Source organism: Monodelphis domestica, chromosome 4 (assembly GCF_027887165.1).
Source record: "Monodelphis domestica isolate mMonDom1 chromosome 4, mMonDom1.pri, whole genome shotgun sequence".
Classification (NCBI taxonomy): Eukaryota; Metazoa; Chordata; class Mammalia; order Didelphimorphia; family Didelphidae; genus Monodelphis; species Monodelphis domestica.
In genome coordinates, this window is record NC_077230.1 from 186,048,401 (window position 1) to 186,067,367 (window position 18,967).

The 18,967-nt window shown below is 39.0% G+C and overlaps 1 long non-coding RNA gene across 1 annotated transcript; it reads right to left on the reverse strand.

Moving 5' to 3' along the window:
• Positions 1-3,735: 3,735 nt before the first annotated feature.
• LOC103106488 (uncharacterized) lies at positions 3,736-12,326 on the reverse strand. Its single transcript, XR_467642.2, has 2 exons — positions 12,230-12,326; positions 3,736-8,730 (listed from the first exon to the last, which is right to left on the reverse strand). It is a non-coding gene; the product is annotated as an uncharacterized LOC103106488 (long non-coding RNA).
• Positions 12,327-18,967: the final 6,641 nt, after the last annotated feature.

An 18,967-nucleotide genomic window follows, 5' to 3' on the forward strand; every position in this document is an offset into this window, starting at 1 on the left:
CTCCCCTAAATTTTCACATCTACCAATCATAGTAGATGCTTTTTCCCAGGACTGCCCATTCTTAGTTCGCATCACTCTTTAGCTCTCACCTTCTCTGGGTATATTATATCTTCTGAGTATTTCACATCTCTTTTGCTAAGCTTGCCTTTTGTAAGTTGCTTGACCTTTTAGTGATTAATTTAACCTTTATAGGTACTTAGCACCCTTTTGTATTAGATCTAAAAATAGACCACCTAACTTAGGGTTTTTGCTTCACTATAAGTATGAGTTGGGGATTTTTCATTGTTCAATCAGGAATTTGCAACTTTATCTTCCCCTAAGGCACTGTCTGAGCAGGGTGGAGTAATTTTAAAATTCTCAATACATTCCTGATCAAGTACCTCCATTGTAAAAAATGGGGAATAGCTTAATCAAATCTTCTGAAGTAGAGTCTGAGCAGTTAAGATTCATAGACAGGGACCCCCTTTTCCCACATTACTTTCCCATTCTTCCCTGCCTGTAATTCCTTTTGTATTACCTGATTGAGTTGACATTAAAAGTTATTTGTTCCCCAAGCTGAGTGTGAGTGAACAGATCAAAGGGAGACCCTTTGGTCTTGAGTAGTGGAGGGGGGACAAGAGAGACAAGAGTGAATCTGGGAGAGCAACTTTAGATAAGGAGGGAAGGGAGAAGGGGGAAAATCTTGAAACCCCCTCTTCTCTCTCTGAGCCAAAACTAAATATCAGCCGTCTTCCCTGAACCCCACTTTGAGAGGGGGGTCTCCTCTCTTTCCCCCTCTCCGTACTGAAAGTTTTAATCTATTTTAATACACTTAGAGTATTTTTTTACATGACTATAGAGAGCTCTAACTATTTTTTTCTAACAACTGCCTATTTGTACCCTTTCATCATTTATCAACTGGGGAATGACTTGTATTTGATTTGCATGTACTCAACTAATTTCTTTATGATTTAAGAAATGAGGCCTTTATTAGCTAGGCTTGTAAAAATTGTTTTCACTTTTATGATTACTGTGATTTACTCTCCATTCTATTTCCCTTGTTTGGTTTCTGATTACCATATCTTCCGATCTGTCCTCTTTTCTATCAGATTCACCCCCTTTCTCTTATCCCCTTCCCCTCCTACTTTCCTGTAGGGTAAGATGAATTTCTATACCTAATTGATTATGTTCTTCCCTCACTGATCCAATTCTAATGAAAGTAAGGTTCACATGCTCTCCTTCCCACTTCCTCCACCTTCCTTCCCCTCCACTATAAAAGCTCTTTCATAGCTCTTTTATTTTCAATAATTTATCACTTTCTATTTTTCTCTTTCCCCTTCTCCCAAAGTATTTCTCTTTCTTATACCTTAATTTAATTTAATTTTTAAAGATATCATTCCATCATATTTAACTCATATCATTGCCCTCTCTCTATGTAGACTCCTTCTAACTGCCCTACCAATGATAAAATTCTTAGGAGTTCCAAGAATCATCTTCTCATATATGTATATAAACAGCTTAACCTTACTAAATGTCTTTTGACTTTCCTTTCCTGTTTATTTTATTTTAAAATCTTTTCTCGAGACTTGTGGGTCAAATTTTCCTCTGGTATTTTCATCAGGAATGTTTAAAAAACCTCCCTTTCATTGAATATCCATTTTTCCTCTGAAGGATTATGCTTAGTTTTGCTGGGTACATGGTTCTTGGTTGAAGTACTAGCCCCTTTGCTCTCTGAAAAATAATATTCTATGCCTTCCAATCCTTTAACGTAGAAGCTTTTAAATCTTATGTTATCCTGACTATGGTTCCATGATATTTGAATTGTTTCTTTTTGACTGCTTGCAATTATTTTCTCTTTGACATGGAGGTTCTGGAACATGGCTATAATATTCCTGGGAGTTACCTTTTTTAGGGTCTCTTTCAGGAGGTGATTAGTGGATTCTTTTTTTTTTATCATGTCTTTAGGTAGTCCAATAATTCTTAGATTATCTCTCCTGGATTTATTTTTCAGGTCAATTGTTTTTCCAGGAAGATATTTCTCATTTTCTTCTTTTTTTTCTTCTTTTGACTTCATTTGATTGCTTCTTTATGTCTCATAGAGTCATTAGTTTCCACTTGCCCAATTCTAATTTTTAGGACATGATTTTCTTGAGTGGGCTCTTGTCCCTCATTTTCCATTTGGCCAATTTTTACTTTTAAAAAGAGTTCTTTTTCTAAGTGAATTTTTGTACCTCTTTTTCCACATGACCAATTCTGCCTTTTTGAGAAGTTCTTTTCTTCAGTGAATTTTTGTACATCTTTTTCTATTTGACCAATTCTGCTTTTTAAAAAGTTTTCTAAAGTGAGTTTTTGTGCCTCCTTTACCAATTGGTCTATTCTGTTTTTTAAGGTATTAATTTCTTCAGTATTTTGGAGGACTGCCTTTATCAAGTTGATGATCCTTTTTTAAAAAATTAAGTTTGATTTTTATTGTTATGAAAAACATACTTCCAGAAGCCTTAGCTGCTGATTCAGCTCCCCCCAAGGCCTATTCCTTGGTAGGGGCCTGCCTTGGCATACTGCTTTGTGTTCTACTTCCACCCTGGTAAAATAGATCTTTCATGCTAGCCTTCTATGTTGTTTTGGGATAAAAAAATTATTTCACCCTGTCTTTTGGTGACTTATACTGCTCTAGAATTCATTTTGAGGTGTTAATTCATAGTCTTTTGGAGAGTACTTTAGTAGACAATAATCTCTAAACCATCTACCCCATCTTGACTACCTCCAATGTATTTTTAATAGTTTTTTTTTACCACCTAGCTTAACATAGGTCTTCATTCTAGCATTCTATTCTCTTTTATTGACAAGTCTTTTTATTTTATGAGAAAAAGATAAATTTGGCAAAGAGTATGGCAAATTATGTACCAGATTTGGAATATTTGTATCACCCCATGACTTTCTTAGTGTATCTTTAAATAGCCATATTATGAAAACCAGAATTGTATAAAAGAGATGGCTAGGTCTCTGACACCAGCTTTCCAAAGTTTTCTAGCATTTTTTTTGGTATTCATTTGTTGACTAATGATTTTTTTTCTTCCTGACTGTTCTGTTGATTTCACTGGGTTGTGAAGCTCACAGTAGAAAATATCTTTCATTTTATATCCAACTTTGTGAAAATGTCTCATTATAGGACCATATAAATCTAAAAGCATAGTCATCATCATCCCAGCAGATGGTTGGAGTAAGAACTTCTCTACTAGAGGAGAGAATGTGTATTTTTATTCCATTCTTTATAGTGACAAAATATCTACATTTCTCTTTATTTAGTTTATTTTTTGAGTCAACAAAAATGTGGGTTCCTCTTTTTTAAATGTAATTATTTTTATTGTATTATTTCTTACAATGATATTTTATTTTACCAATTACATGTAATAACAAATTTCCATGTAAATTTTCCAAAATTATATGATCCAAATTGTCTCCCTTTCTCCCTTCCCCCCTCCCAGAGCTGGCAAACAATTCAGTCTGGGTCATACATGTGTTATCATGCAAAACATATCTCATGTTGTTTATTTTGGTCAAATAAAACCAAAACCCCCAAATAAAAACCCATATAAATTAAAGTGAAAAATCATATGCTTTGATCTACACTCTGACTCTAAGAGGTCTTTTTCTGGAGGTGGATAGTATTCTTTGTCATAATGTAAGGGTTAAAAATGAAAGGTGGGACTAAATGTATAAAAATGTGGTTGCAAAAACATACTACTCAAGTCAGAATGACTTTTTATTACAATTTATTTACAAAAGGAGAAAGAGTGAAAGTAAGGGTAATGAGAGAGTAGAAAATTACTCCTATATATAGGATATATATGAATATATGTAAATGAAGGCTTAACATCCAACATCTATCAGGACTGCTACAAATATGACTAAAAGAAAAACATATTTCTCAAATGAATAATAGTCAAAGGACATGGATAATTTTGAAAGCAGGAAATACATGCTCGATGTTAAAATTTCCTGGTGATAAAATGAAAATCATGATAATCTTATGAAACTACTTTGTATCCTTTAACAAGGAAAAATTTAAGAAAAAAAAGATTAAAATTCTATGTTGTCAGGGCAATGTAGAAATAGGTGTTCTGCATTGTTAGAAAGACTATAGAGTAGTGAAAACATTTTGGAGAACAATATGACAGAATACAATAAGTCACAGAACTAATCATAATTCTTGAGTGATTGCTAGAACTGTTCCTAAAAAAAAAATCAGAAGGAAGAAAAGACCTCTATGTGCAAAAATATTCACATCTACTTTCTCTGTAATAGTCAAAAGCTGGAAACATCTTATATGACCATTGATTGGAGAATGGATGAATAAATTATATCATATTATTGTAATAAATTATGGTATCACAAAAATGATAAATATGAAACATGGAAGGAAACATGGAAAGATGATGTAATGTGAAATTAGCAAAACCAAAAGTGTTGGGGCAGCTAGGTGATTCAGTAGATAGAGCACCAGGGCTTGGAGATGGGAAGCCCAGCCTTCAAATATGGCCTCAGATACTTCCTAGATGTGTGATCCTGGGCAAGTCACTTACCCCCTAGTTGCCTAGCTCTCACCACTCTTTTGCCTTGGGACCAATACTTAGTACTGACTCCAAGACAGAGTAAGGGTTAAAAAAAAAACAACTCCAAATAATCTACATTTTGATTTCAACTATATTTTTAGAATAGTCAAAGGAAGTGTAATTTCAGAGATTTGATGGTTGTTGTTATACACTAAGAATATCAAAATAATATCATTATGTTGGGGTCAACATACACTATGTCTGATGGTGGCCAATCAGACTGATACAGGCTCTGAAGGCTCTACTGTGGGCTGGGCACAAATAGCCTGTGTGAACATTTGGGATGCAGATGTCTCTAAATTTGCCTAGCTTACATTTCTTTTGAGCTACTGAAATCCTGCTTTGCTCCTTCTTCTCCTTTGAGGCAGGCATGCCATGCTAGACAGTCCTGTGCCAATGTCTCCTGTGTCTCACTCTCCAGAAAGACCTTTAGACTGTTCAAGTCTTTCTTCTTCTGACTTCTACGTGAGCATTTGCTTTGTGTGAGTTTTCATAAATAGTCTTTTAGACAAATGTGCTTTTGGTATTGAACAATGTGACCTACCCATCAGAGTTGTACTCTCTCTAGCACTGTTTTTCAGCTTAAAAAAGGACCTCAGTGTCCTGTACCTTATCATGCCAGGTGATCTTCAGAATCTTTCTAAGACAATTGAGATGGAAGTGGTAGGCAGCCCCAATACCTCTTCTCTCCCATGTTTCCCAATTACTGATCTAGCTGAGGCAACATGTGCATCAACCTCATCCTCTGGGTTTATATTCCTAGAAAGTATACTGCCAAGATAAATAAAAGTAAAAGTTGGTGAGAGATAGAGAAAGATCACCTGGTCACCCTAACTAAAAGACAAAACAAAATATCTCCAAGCTGCACCATGTTTCTTCAGCTCCAGCTCCTGGCCCTAGCCCAAGCCTGGCCAAGATCACCTGTTCAGATAAGATAATGTTCGTGCCTGTCAAATGGTAAATGTTCCAGATTGGACAGAGAGTGGGTCCCTTGCCAAACTGCAAGACCCTCAGTGAAAGCAGAGGCAGGCCAAGATTGCTTGGCCAGGTAAGATAAGGCCATCAAGATTAGGCCAAGGAGACAGCACTGGCTCTGGTCCTAGATGAAAAAAAAAAACAACTCAAAAACCCTTGCACTTCTCTATGCTGGCTTATAAAGCTATTCTTTCCCTTTTTCCTTGGAGTCTCTAATTGAACAGTTTTTACTTCAGGCCAAGTTCCCAGGCCTAAAATTTCTGATGCATCACCCATGGGGACTTCTGAGTCAGGGCATCAGGTTGCCATGTAGCAACTCAGTCACATAACTCAATGGTGTACTGCCTAATGAAGTGAGTCTGCTGGAATAATTCACATAATACTATTCAAAGTCTTTTTATTTGCTGTAACCAATTATTCCACATATGGGTTGTATGGTGCTAGTTGGTGGAAGGCCTCAGTTGTTGTTGGGTTTGTTGTTTTTTTTTCTTTCTTTCTTTCTTTTTTGGTGCTAATTGTCAGCCCCAAGTTAGCAGAAGCAGCAGGGAATCAATTCATATGGAATCAGCACAAAGTGCTTTTCCATGAGAGAGAAGTCTAATAGGATTCAAAATCTTTTCCTCAGGGGGCAGCAAAGTGTTTCAATGAATTGAGAACCAGGGCTAGAGATGGGATTCGAATATGATCTCTTCCTAGCTGTGTGATCCTGGGGAAGTCACTTAACCCCTATTTCCTATCCCTTACTGCTCCTCTGTCTTGGAACCCATACACAGTATTGATTCTAAGACAGAAAGAAAGGGTTGGTTTTTTAAAAAAACATTTTTCTCATTTGGAATTGTGGCTAGAGAGGGGTTGACTTAAATCTGAGATATATGGTCAATGGTTTCAACAATGGTTGATGATGGTCATTTATAAGAACACTATCAAAGTGTCCAGTCAGCCAGCTCCAGGATCATTTCCTTGTCAGTGATCAGTGTGGTTCCATCAGTGCTGAGCAGCTGAGATGTACCATTAAGTCTTTGGCCCATAAATAGTCTTCAGGGCATCATAACAGCACTTTGGGTTGTTACCATCATTGCAAAACTGAATTTCATTTGTTTTCTTACTGAGCTAAGAGTCCTACCTCTCTCTAAGCTCTGTTTATACTTTACTTTTGATGGAGTTAAACTTTGCCTTCTTAGAGACTGATGAACTTTCCTGCTTGTAAACCCTGTGGAGTTCATATTTTTCATTTAATAGCTTCTGAACTTCCCCCTCATTTTCATCAAACTGATCCTGATGTTTGCGAGTATTCTGGTCCAAAAGTGTTAAAGTATGGTGCTGTACATCAAATGTGTTGAACAGCCCAGCTCTTCTCTGCTCCACTGATGCTAACCATATATTGGCTTAGCTTTCCCTCCAAGCCAGCAACAAATTGTTCATGTAGTGAGAAGCCCTCTAATTTATTGACATTTAGTCTTCTAGTAATTTTTTGCCTTGGGCCCACCACTTTTATTGAATGTGAATGTTTAGCTTTGAGAAGATAAGCCTATGATCTGTCCAGCACTCTGTACCACACATCACAGAGAAGATAAGTCTATGATCTGTCTAGGACTCTGTACCACACATAGTCTTTTACACTCTCACATTTTTCCTCTTCTACTTACAGTGATATAATCTATTAAATGCCAATGTTTGCTTCAAGGCTGTATCTATGAAATTTCCTTGTATTTAGGTAAATTGAAGGCAGTTGGTGATGAGAAAGTCATGAGATGTATGTCTTCAGTATAAAGTGACAGTTGCTGTTACTGCTACCAACTCCATTCTTTCCTGCCATATCTGATAGTCTGCACCTACTCTGGCTTTAAAGTCACCCATAATCACAAATTTATCCTCTTTTGGCACCCTATTCATGAGGGTCTTCATAAAATTTTTTTGTGTCCTTCTCAGGGTTCATTATGGTAGAGACATACACACTGATGATGGTGACATGACACTTTCCTGCAAGTGACAATCATGTTGTCATGAGTCTGTTCACTCTTTTTGGAAGACCTACAAGCTTGTTGACTAAATTATATTTGATTGCAAAATTCATGCCAGCTTCACAGTGCTCTTCATCAGTGGCTACTCCAGAAAAATATGGATCCAACTCTGACTTTGGTAAACTGGTCTTCATTTGCCAGCTTGGTTTCATTCAAAGCTGCTATTTGGATGTGATATCTGAAGGGTTCTCTAGCAACAAGAGCTGTTTGTCATTCAGGTGTACTGGTCTTAATGTCCATATGTACCAGTGGTAAGTGGAATCATCTTAGCAAAGTTTCTGTACATTTTTTTTTTGTATTTCGACTGCAGGATAGGATCTCCACCTGCCAAAGCAAGCAATCCAGAATTAGATGAGTGAAACAGATTATTTTTAGGGCACATTTTCAATTTTCTTCCTCATGCCAAAAACTAAGCAGTGTGATCCTTAAAAAAAAAGACTTCTCATACACCCAGGGGGCTGCCAAATCCCCCTGCTTCTTCAGTCCAGTGAGAAAAGGACTCTATAATCTGAGTCATCTGGGTACATGGTTGTGACTACAGGTCCCAGGGTATCTTTAACTATTACTTGTCATCTGCCCATTACCACAGGTCTCTGAGGCAGGAGTAAAATAATGAGATAGGTAAATAGTAAAATGTAAAATGGTATGTTTGATGTCTTTTGATCCAAGAATAAATTGTATTTGAGTGAGGCAGAATTGCTTGAAGTTGTTGGCTTCACTCTCTCTCTTCTCAAGATGACTGGTGATTGTTCAGGATTCAGTGGATGACCTTGGCTTCTTCAGTGTCTAACCAAGCTCCAAGTGCTCCATCACACCTGCTTCACTTCATAGCCCATTGGAGCAAATTATTCACATCTGCCTTTATGGATAGGGAAATCTTCATATGCTTAGATTAGACTCTCCACTAACTCACTAGGGGGTTTAAAGGCTGTCAGTAATCCTCAACTTGGTTTAGCCTATCTGTGGAAATGGTTTTTACCAGGGCGTGGATGCTGTGCATGCTATAGCTTCTTAGAGCCATAGGTGAGAACTGGGTAGCAGGTGGTCACAAAAGAAGGAAAGCAGTTCTTGAAAAAGGACTCAGCAAGCCTTCACACTCGACTTCTTTCCTGATCACTCCATATGCCCCAATTTCAGAGAGCCTTGTAAAGAGGAAGAAACAATATATTTTTATTTATTATTAATTGATCTGGTTCTACTTTGTTAAATATAAAATGTGATAACTTATTCCATATGTTTATTTGTTTTTATTGATGTTCATTTGGTTTATAATAACTTTAAAAGAAGAATTTATTACAAATCTGCTTACATGTTCCATTTTACCAGGTTCTACACAAAGTAATTTACAGACACAGTCTCTGCCCCTTTGGAATTTATGATATAAAATAGTAATTTATAATCTACACCTGCTATGAGAACTCATTTCCTTCTGTTTGTTATTTCCCAGCAACTATGTGGTTTAGCATGTTAATTTCAAGTTATGATATGCTTAGTCTATGATTATATGGGGTCTGACTTCCACAATGTCCATTTTTCATGCATACTTCAAAGAAAGAATTAGGAAGAGTCTGATAAAAGATTTTAGCATCAAGAAACATCTGCATAATATATGCCAATGATATGCCCACAAAGGTCAAGGCAGAATGATCAGCCCCACAGTCCTATCCACAGTGATCTATATATCAAAATGATCAATCCATTAATGAACAATAAAGAGCAGGTTTGTGTTCACCCAGATTCCTATGGAAGAAATAATATATAGAGCTTTCCTCTATGCTTGAATGACAAGTGAAGACTTCCATAGATGTTCAGATGTACTGGAAGCAACTTATTGCACAAAAAGACAAGTGATAGACCAATGTCAAAGAGTGGGGAAAACATAAGATACGGCATCAGAAAGCCTTGGTCCTGATGGTCTTTACGGACTTTGGCCATATTATTTAACTTTTCATCTGTAAAATGAGAAAATTGAACCTGAAGATCTTCAAGGCCCTTTCCAACTCCAAGAGTTCATGGATTTATGGTTAACAATAAAACTTTATTCTTTATTAGCACTTTTCAATCAGCATTTATGTTTGAAATTGTGCATTCTCTCTTTCATAGGGTAAAACTGAGAAAAAGATTTAAGAAACATATCCAAAGTCACATTAATTCAATTGGAGAAAAGAGATCAAATTTCTTAAAATCAGACATTTGTTTACAAATCTTTACACTGCTATCAAAAAGTCAGCGAGGGAGCAGCTGGATGGCTCAATGGATTGAGAAAGGGAGGTCCTGTGTTCAAATCCTGCCTCAGATGCTTCCTAGTTGTGTGACCCTGAGCAAGTCACTTAACCCCCATTGCCTAGCCCTTACTGCTCTTCTACCTTAGAGCCAATACACAGTAATGATTCTAAGATGGGAGGTAAGGGTTATTAAAAAAAAAAAGTCAGTGAAAGTCCTACAAAAATAAATTTTCTTGTTTTTCCTATTATTAATAGTATATACAAAATAGTTTAATAATGTAGCCATATTTAGTTCTGTAGGAAGGGATTTTACACAGATATGAGATGGAATGCAGGAGAAGCAGTGATGACAGGCAGGAGCAGGTGGAATGTTCGGGAGCAAGGGTTTCTGGGAGAGCAAGGAACTCTGGGGCAGTTCAGTTCCGAACCCTGGAGAGAAAACAGCTGCTAGACCCTCTTCAGGACTGGAACAACCCCATTCCTGCGGATTTCCCCTGTCATATCCGAAGCCCACTGTGACTCTTTACTGATCCTGTCTCTGCAAATTCAAGACCAGTGTGGACTGGTCGGACATTCAGCTTGCCTGAGAGGGTTTAACCCTGAAGGGTAGGCTGGGTCAGTCCCGAAGCCTGCACCTCTTCCTCCGTGCCAGCTACACCGAGACACATTGCTGCTTCTTAGTTTAGCCTAGGGTAGCTAGCAGAGCAGAATCCATCCGACAGAGAGGGCTTCCAGACCAGTCCCGGCGGTTAGCGGAAGGCTGAAGGGACCGGAAACACTTTTAACTAGGGAAACCCTGTTGACCCGCTTCCCTAATGAGGGAACAACCCTTGCTGTCCTATTCCTAAAATAAATATCTGTTGTTATATAATAAGCAGTCAGATCACTATAAAGAAGCATCATACAGGTTGGTGGGTGGAGGTGTTTTATCCCGGAGAAAGCTTTCTCAGACCAGGTTACGTTACTGCGCTCTCTCCGGCAGCTTTCTGTTCAGAAAGAGGACATCGTGGGAGAGTTTAGGTTCAGCAAGACTTCCTAGCCAACCGATCATCCCCCTCTCCCGACACAGATTGCTGCAACAGTTTGCCCAGCAAAGTGCTCTGGCCTAAGATGGAGTGTAGCCATGTTGCTCTCTGTCTCTGGGAGGGAATACCCTAACAACTCAGGTTGCCCAAAACACCCGATCACTCATCTGTATCGACAACCCAGGGTCTCCCTCCCTTTTATAATATTAATATAATGTTCTTCCTCTTTAGCCAATAGATGTCTCCCTAAAAGACTGAGTGAATTAAATAATGATAAAAAAAAATTGAATCACATTTTAAGTTGACCTTCTAGAGCTGGAATTTTTTTTAAAAAAAGTTTTAAATATTTTTCCATGATTATATGATTTATTTTCTCTCCCTCCTCTCTTCCCTTTCCCCTCCTGGAGCTGAGAAGCAATTCCACTGGCTTATATGTGTTATCACTTGATACCCATTTCCATATTATTTATTCTTGTAATAGAGTAATTTTTAAAACCAAAATGCCAAATCCTATACCCATAGAAACAAGTGATAAATCATGTTTTTTTTTCTATGTTTCTACTCCCACAGTTCTTTCTCTCAATGTGAATTAGAGCTGGAAATTTAAAGAAAACCTACAATGATATTTTCAGACATCAAATCTCATCCTTTGGTTTGTTGCTTTGAAAACTTAGGAATTTCATATACTGTCCATTATGTATATATTTACATATTTGTCTTTTCAAAGTTAGTAAACATTGACTGAAGGTACCATTCATAGTGACAGTAGGCTTTAAGATAGCAATCTTCTAGCCTTTAAAGAGCTTTATCATTTTAATAAATCACAACTGCCATCTAGTGATTTCTTTGAAAATAGCGTCTTTGCCTTTAAAGATAAATTTAAGAGCAAAAAGAGATGTCAGAACTTTTTAAGGAAAGCCAGGCTACATGCTAAAGTGGATTCAGTACTTTTTGGTCACAAAGATCTTGTGACTAAGATAGATTTTTAATTTAAGGCTCTAGAGTTTTCTTTCTTTTGAAATCTGTGTCTCATATGGTTCTAAGTCAATATATTGAATGTAAGAGTTCACTGAATGTAAAGGCCAGAATGTAAGGGGTAAAAATAAAAAGGGTTGGACTAAATTTATAAGAGTGTGGTCGCCAGGAATTATTACTCAATTTTACTCAATTCCAAATGATTTTTTAAATATTATTTACAAAAGGAGAAAGAGTGAAAGTAAGAAAATCAGTCTGGTCTGAACCAGACAGGGCTTCAGAGGCCCCAGCAAAGGGAGCCCAGAGGTAAATTAAACAAGGGTTTCAGTTAGGAGGCCTCCTCTAAAATGAGGGTCGTCTCCTGAGGCTAGAACTTCCAGAAAAGCCAGGAAAAGGAGTCAGCCGTTTCCACTCACCCACGAGGTAGTTCTAAGGGAAAATAGAAGCAGTCCAAGGTCCTCAGCTGGAGCTCCCCCAGGGTCAAGTTGAAGGTGCCAGACCCTTTCACAGGAAGTTCTTGGCACTTTAAAAAAAATTCCTTTCATCACTTCCTGTGCCTTTCCATTTTACATGGGCCAATTACAACTAAAGCTTTGCTTAAGACTGCCCAGGGGTTAGTCAGTCGTTTCTGATTCGTCACCTACTTTCACACACGTGGGTCACAGACCTCCCCCACTTAATGATAAGTGGGGTGTATATACTTTTGGTGATTAAATTTAAAAATGGGCAGGGGAGAGTTAATCCTAGCTTCACAATCTCCCCTGTGATAATTTGGGAGACTAGCCTCCCCAATTGATCATTTAACATAATCATCTTGTACTTCTAAAAATCTTCTAACTACAGGTGTATACAATATTGCACCTTCTAAAAGGAAACTACAATAGTTAGAGATAAGAGGGAAATAGAGGAGAGAGAAAGCAACTAAATAGTGCTTAAAAAAAGAATAAAAGACATGATATAACCAATCTCAAAAACTTTTTTATTTACTCCTAAAGAAGTGCTTTTACATTTCTAACAGAGATCTCTTCACCAAACCTCAGTTCTACATTTCTAGCATTCTATAGGATATCACTACTCATATGCCTTACCATCATTTCAGTCTTCACATACAAAACCAAGTTCATTACCATCTACTTTCAAACTTTCCAGCTCCCTCATTTCATCATTGTAATCTTCTTTCAGCAAACATTTGTTGGGTGACCACAGCTTAGAAATTATTCTTATGATATCCATTGTGTTCCAGCTTAAAATGTTTGTATGAAACAACTTTAAAAATACAGTAGTCTCTCCTCATCTGCAATTTTGCTTTCCATGGTTTCAGTTACCTGTGTTCATTCAAGGGGAAGCAGGGAAGCAAGAAGGGGGTTGCCACTTGATGAGAGAGATGGCACAAGGGACTCAAACTCAGATGGAAAACAAATATGTGAGTGGGCACACCGGAAGGGGCAAAAGTCTCCTTTCTTTACACTGGAGATCTTCTAGCTATTCCAGGGTGGTGCAATTCTTCTGCTTTCACTTAGAGGATTTTTAAGAGTTTTTGCAGGGAGTGGGTGGTAAAAGACTATGTAGTGCAGAGGCAAGGGGCAGAAGTAGTTAGAGGAAAAAGAGAGCACAGTATTATACAGTAAAGTGGGTATTAAAAATTAAAAGTTAAAGTAAGTACTGTCTATGGTTTCAAGCATCCACCTGGGGTCTTGTAAATATCCCCTTTAGATAAGGGTGGATGTACAATGTACTTCATTATAACTGTTTTTAGTGATGTCTCGCTGTGTATTTGTCAATTAAACTTTACATAAATATTTATGTACAAAAACTAGAATTAGAAATGGGGTCAGGCACTGTGCTCTTCTATCTGTGGTTTCAACCATCCATGATAGATCTTGGAACATATCCCTAATAGATATGCTGCAGTATCTCTTTTGGTAATCCATTGCCAAATCTCGTCATTTCTACCTTCGCATTATCTCTCTTGTGTCTCCACTCCAGTGCACTGGACCTCATTCCCTCATGCCTAGTACATGGCACTAGTCTTCTGGTAGCTCTTTCTGACTTCTCCTTCTATTTCATCCTGCATGCAGCTTTTTCTAAAGAATAAGTCTGACCACATCATTCCTCTGGCTCAATAAGTGTCATTAGATCAAAGATCATCTCTTGCTTGTCACTCAAAGCTTTTACATTTTCTCTTCTCTAGGAACTCTACAATCCGTGGACACTGGTCTACTTTCTATTCCCCATTTCAAGTTTGTCTCTTTGTCCTGGCTGCCCCCCAGTCCAGAAACACTCTCTCCCTTCACTTCTGCCTTTTAGTTTCCCCTACAAGTCAATTCAAATTCCCCTTTCTATTGGAGGCTTTTCCCAGTTCCTTCAACTGCTAATGCCACCTCTCTGTCTCTCCATTTCTCTCCCCCCCCCACCTGTCTCATAAACCCTTACCTTCCATCTTCAAATCTAAACTAAGTATCAGTTCCATGTCAGAAGAGGTATAAGGACTAGGCAACTGGGGCTATGTGACTTGCCCAGGGTCACACATAGCTAGGAAGTATCTGAGACCAGATTTAAAACCCAGGCACGGCTTTCTATTTATTGAGCCGTCCAGCTGCCCCTACCTCTCTTAATTATCTTCCATCTTCTCTATATGTGTATTGTATATATTCTTTGTTGTTCACATTTTCCCAGTGTAAGAGAAAGAAAATCCAGAGACTTTTGGAAGGAAAGCCTGGTGGAGCTGCAAGGATTCCAGCAGCAGCAGGGGTTGGGCATAGAGAGAAGGTTTGGAACTCTGAAAGGGAAAAAACCCTGAGAGAGTCAGTTGACTCCTCTCTTGACTGAGATCTGCTAAGGTGAAGGTCCATTCTTTGACTGGATCCTGATCCCTGAAACCTGATCCCAATCCTCCCAGATCAACAGGTGGGCAAAGACCTGAAGAAGGAAGTATCCACAAGAAGACCTGCCACAATCTCCCTTTACCCTGAACTTGACACACCTGCTGGGCTGTGCTAAAAGTCAGGGTTCACCGCTCTGAACCCTCAGGGGCTCTGGCCACCAAACCTGAGTTGCCTAACTTTGGGGGGAAGGGTTTATCTAGATAGGGATCCCTTCCTCCCTCTTTCCTTTTAACCCCAATCCACCATCCTTTTCAACCTTGTCCTTCATCATTGAGCCGTCTCTCTCTCCCCTCAGTTGTGCCTGCCCTTCACTGAAGCTTGAGTCAGTTAAAGGTTTTGATAACAGGTTTATTCTATGAAAACATAGATGAAGGACAAGGTTGAAAAGGATGGTGGATTGGGGTTAAAAGGAAAGAGGGAGGAAGGGATCCCTATCTAGATAAACCCTTCCCCCCAAAGTTAGGCAACTCAGGTTTGGTGGCCAGAGCCCCTGAGGGGTTCAGAGCGGTGAACCCTGACTTTTGGCACAGCCCAGCAGGTGTGTCAAGTTCAGGGTAAAGGGAGATTGTGGCAGGTCTTCTTGTGGACTACTTCCTTCTTCAGGTCTTTGCCCACCTGTTGATCTGGGAGGATTGGGATCAGGTTTCAGGGAAAGAAAAGGTTTCTGGGATCGGGATCCAGTCAAAGAATGGACCTCCACCTTAGCAGATCTCAGTCAAGAGAGAAGAGCCAACTGACTCTCTCAGGGTTTTTCCTTTCAGAGTTCCAAACCTTCTCTCTATGCCCAACCCCTGCTGCTGCTGGAATCCTTGCAGCTTCACCAGGCTTTCCTTCCAAAAGTCTCTGGATTTTCTCTCTCTTACACTTCCCACCAGAACGTAAGTTCCTTGAAGGCAGGGGCTGTTTTTCTCTTTCTCTGTCTCCTCAATGCTTAGCATAGGACTTGGCACACAGTAAACATTTAATAAATACTTGTTGGTTAACTAAACCTTTTGATTATTGGGAGATCTTAGATACTATGGGAAAAGGAGCCATAGTATAGACTATACAGTTCCACTTTTTATTGTGAACTCCTCAAGAACAAGTACAGTATTTATGCAATTCACTTTGTGCAGAAGTTAACCATATCACTCTTCTTTCACAAAGCCTTTTCTACTATTCCAGGCCATATTGATCTCTTCATGCCTCTGAACTTCTACAGCACTATTAGCACAATTTTGTATTTGGGTAATAGAATACCAATTAGTTTCATGTATTTAAAACTTTGTCCTCCCATCAAATTGAAGGGTTGTTGAAAGAAGGACATAAAGAACCATGTCCTTTGTCCTTTGCACACAGTGTCCAGAACATTACTAACCATAGGCTGAGTAAATAATTATTAACTTGATTTGAAGAGGGAGAAGAATTTCAAGGAAGTCAAGTTGAGTGGCAACCTTGAAGTAACTTTTAGTTAGTGTTGTGCCAAATCAGTTCTTATAAAGTTAACTCATTTCTACCACCTAGAGCAGAATTCAACAACTTCTGACAGGAGACCTCTTTTTCAGTGGCTGGGATTTTGCATAGAAACATTTATGGCTGATGCATAGAGAGATGAGACCTCTTCCCATCTTCCCCCATTCCAGTTCTCCATTTTGTGAGTGAAAAGAGATCTGCCACTATCCCTATCTCTTGTTTTTGCAAGCCTGAACAAAATGAAGACTTGACTCACCACTTTGGAGAAGCTGACACCAGATGGTCCTTCTTCCTTGCTCCTGTTATTTTCTAGGAGAAAGGATAGATATCTATTTCAATATGTTCTCTGATTTTCTGAAGTCATGATGCTTGAGGAGATAGTTGTGACACACAAACAACAAATTATGAAGACTGATGGCCCAATTTTCTCCCTCAATTTCAGTTTTCCAGGGGATATTCATTGGTTATTTGTTGTATTTCGTTAGTGGCTTAGGAGAAGAAACAGCCTAATTTTTCTGATCCTTTTGTAGTCCTGAGAGAAATCCCCTTGTGCTATGTTTAGGGCTAAGAACAAAGACTCTCCATAGAATTGCTTTTTAGTCATGAGTCAGGGAATATCCAAGGGAACCAGAGACCTAGGGTTAAAGTCACCTATCCATTAATAAAGAAGTTGGAAGAGGAAGAACATTCTGGGGTCCATTGAGGAGAGTGAGAAGGGCAGAGCCATGACCATATTGAGACGCTGACCTGTCAGAGGTCTTTTATGCCTCAGCTGGAAGTCCGCTTCTTGACAGTTACTATTTCTGAGCCTTGAAGACAAGGTTCTTGCATATGGTCCCAGAATGGGAGTTGGAATGGGGTAGGAAGCTACTCTGAAGCTCAGCTGAATCCCTGAGGAATTTGTTTCTCTAATGAGGGTTCTGGGAACCTGGATAGGAGAAATGCTCAGTCTCTGAGATTTATTCTGATTTAAGACCAGGATGCCTTCTTTTCTCTGCAGCAACATTTACTCCATTCCTTGAGAGGCAAAGATCAAAAGAGAGGAGCATGGCCTGAGCCTCAGGCTCTAGATGGGAACCTGGTGGGGGACCAGGAAGAAGAGTAGTGATTAACCCCTTCAGTAAAGAAAAGGATTAGGGTCTGCAAGAGTATTTCTTTCACCCAGTCACAGATGGTGTGGGGTAAGGGATCCTGGGAAGTCAGTCATGTCCCCAGACAGCTTTGCTATACAGCCTGAAGAGATGCACCATATTTAAACAGATAGAATACTGGCCTCAGAGTAAGGAAGACCTGGGTTCCAATCTTGCTTCTAGCTATATGACTCCGGGCAAGTCATTTATTCTCTAAGTGTTCCAAGCAACACTCCAAGATTATAAGGCTTCCCAGAACTGATGAAGGGAGTTTCCACACAGGGAGTTCCCTATACTATTGAAATCAAAGGTCCTGACTCAAAACCGAACCATCTGAATTTCCTTCATTTAGTGATTAATTTGGGTCAACAAATGAAAGGCAGCATAGCAGATAGATAGAGGAAAGAACTAACCTTTAGGTCAAGAAGGCCTGAATTAGGGCCTACCTCTGAGAAATCACAAGGCAAATAATTTGACCTATTGGTGCCTTTAAGCACCTCTCAGACTCTGTGTTACAGATAATAATAATAATAGTCAACATTTATATAGCACCTACTAAGTGCCAGCCACTGTGACAAGCACTTAAAAATTATATCATTTGACCCATCCAGCCATCCTGGAAGATAAGTGCTATTTCTATTCCCATTTTTTATATAGAACAAGGAAACTGAGGCAGGCTGATTTACTGGGGGGTCACAGCTATTAAGTCCAGAATTGAACTCAGGTCTTCCTGGCTCCAGGCTCTGTGCTCCATCCATTGTGCCATTTAGCTACCTGATATGATTTCTGATTAAGGGTAAACTGGTGAAATTGTACACTAGTACCCTCAAAGAACTTGCAGAAAAAACCCCCAACAAGTATCCCCTAAAAGGGTAAGGCAGGAGAGGGGAGGGAGTTGTGGCCATTATTTATGTCTGAAGGATTAGCTTCATCAGTGGCTTTTCTTAACCTCTAACTGAGAATACCGGTACGATATGAAGATTAGAAGGCAGAAGCATTGAGGTGTTTGGGGAATATTTTACCATTAAGTAAGGTGCTGAAGTCTGTATGTGCTTTAAGGTTTCAAAGCACTTGACTTGTTTGATATAATTTACTTCATAACAACTGCCTTGCAGAAGTGAGATCTGATCCAATGTCTCACCTGTCTTCAAATCCAAGTCCTTCCTATTCAACCAATTTGGCAGCCACACAGCAGCATGAGGAAACTGGCCACAATGATGGAAGCAGGGAGGGGAAGGCAGAGGGAAAGGAGGGCGGAGAGCCAGAAGAGATAAAAGTCTTTGGATGTTAACTTGATCCATGTAAGTATTGTTCAGTCATTTTTTCAGTCATATCAGACTCTTAGTGTCCCAAAACTATTTGAGGTTTTCTTGGCAGACACTGGAGTGATTTGCTATTTCCTGCCCCAGCTCATCTTACAGAGGAGGAAACTGAGACAAACAGGGTTAAGTGTTTTGCTCAGGGTCACATAACTAGTAAGTGTCTGGGACTAGGATGGAACTCATTACATTATCTTCTTTGAGCCTCACAACTTCCCTGACAAAGATACAAGATATGGAGAAGTTAAATGGCTTACTTAAATGACTTAATCATGGTCTCATAGCTAGTGTCAAAAGTGGAATTCAAATTCACATCTTCCCAATCTCCAAGTTTAGGATTCAATCCCTGGTGCCATATTGCTCCCCCT